Consider the following 1525-nt stretch of genomic DNA (forward strand, 5'->3'; position numbering starts at 1 on the left):
TGGACACCTGGCTCCCCTCCCCTCCGGGACCTCAGCGCTGTGATACTGCGCTGTATCACAGTACTTACTTTCACAGTACTTACTGTAATGTGAAATATCACAGTACTTACTTTCTCTTGCTTCCAGTCACCAGAGACTAGGCCATTTTAAATCATTCCATTGATATCAGCTATAACTGATATAAAGTTATATCTGTTATAACCAAAATAATTATGGTTTATATGGGATGGTTTAGATAGGGCTGGTCCTGCCTCAGGCAGGGGGTTGGACTAGATGGGGTCCCTTTCCAGCTCCACTTCTCAGTTACTGTAATGCCCAGTGAAGATGATATGAACGGAGCTGAACAAAACTTGAATAAAGACAAACCTGGCACCTGAAAACCTTTTTATTTTTTAAATTGTATTTGTTAAGTCCAAACTTAGATTGAGCATTCAAAAACACACATGGGCTGGGATGATGTAGATGGGGCTGGTCCTGCTTTGAGCAGGGGGTTAGACTAAATGGTGGGACCTCCTGAGGTCCCTCCCAACCCCCACTTTCTATGAGTCTATGATTCTAAATATACACCAAGACGGATACCCGGTTTTGACTGATAAGTGAATAAAACACAAACATTGGCATTCGTGAGCCCAGCTTTGTATTTAGGTCAAGTTGGGTGTGTTTGGAAAGTCACAAGGATGATCCCTTCTGACCTTGGAGGTTGGCCTAGATGACCTGATGAGGTCTTTTCCAACCCTAATTTTCTATTTTCCCATATAGAAACCTGTCTTTATAAGCAAGAAGATGGTTTTGCTTCTGTGTTTCAGCACCAAACGATGGGCCAGTTTCTGCTACAGTGACTCACAACGGGCAGCATCTCATCCTTTAGGTATCCAACGTGACATTTCGCCATCACAGACCTACCAGATGGGAGTAATTGAGAGCAAATTTGGAATTTGCAAACAGCCAGAATATTTCTAATCGTTATTAGTAGTACTTGTACACTGCTCAGAGGAAGCAAGGCTCTCCTTTCAAGTATTTGTGTCTAATGTAGTACCTTAATTTAAATAATAATGATGACGGTAATGATAATGATGATGATATAGGGGGTGGGAAGATTGTATGACAGAACCTCTGCTCCCCAGATCTGCACAGCATGAACCCACATCTACAATGCAGCCATTGCTGGGGTGGATGGTAGCAGCTATCAAACCGCACACAACATCCGACCTTAGATGTTTGGGGCCAGGCAGTCGAGGTGATTAGCCTGAGCCAGTTGGCTGTAGGGTGCCCAAACCCCACTGCTGTCGTCTGGCCAGGAATGCAGCTGTGCTGCGCTTCAAAAAAATGCCTCTAAATCTTTGGTGCTGACTTGCTAGGAATTTGGCGCCAGCCGTGTTTCCAAAGGGATCCAAGGAGATGGGCATGCAAAGGAGATGGGCATGCAAATAGTACAGCAGCACACAAGGAACCAGGCACGTGCAGAAATCCCAGGCTCCGTTGCTGGCCCTGTCTGCTGCTGGATCATATCTGTGACATCTGGATC

This window comes from Gavialis gangeticus, unplaced genomic scaffold (assembly GCF_001723915.1).
Source record: "Gavialis gangeticus isolate Ggan-Ray unplaced genomic scaffold, GavGan_comp1, whole genome shotgun sequence".
In the NCBI taxonomy this organism is placed as follows: domain Eukaryota; kingdom Metazoa; phylum Chordata; order Crocodylia; family Gavialidae; genus Gavialis; species Gavialis gangeticus.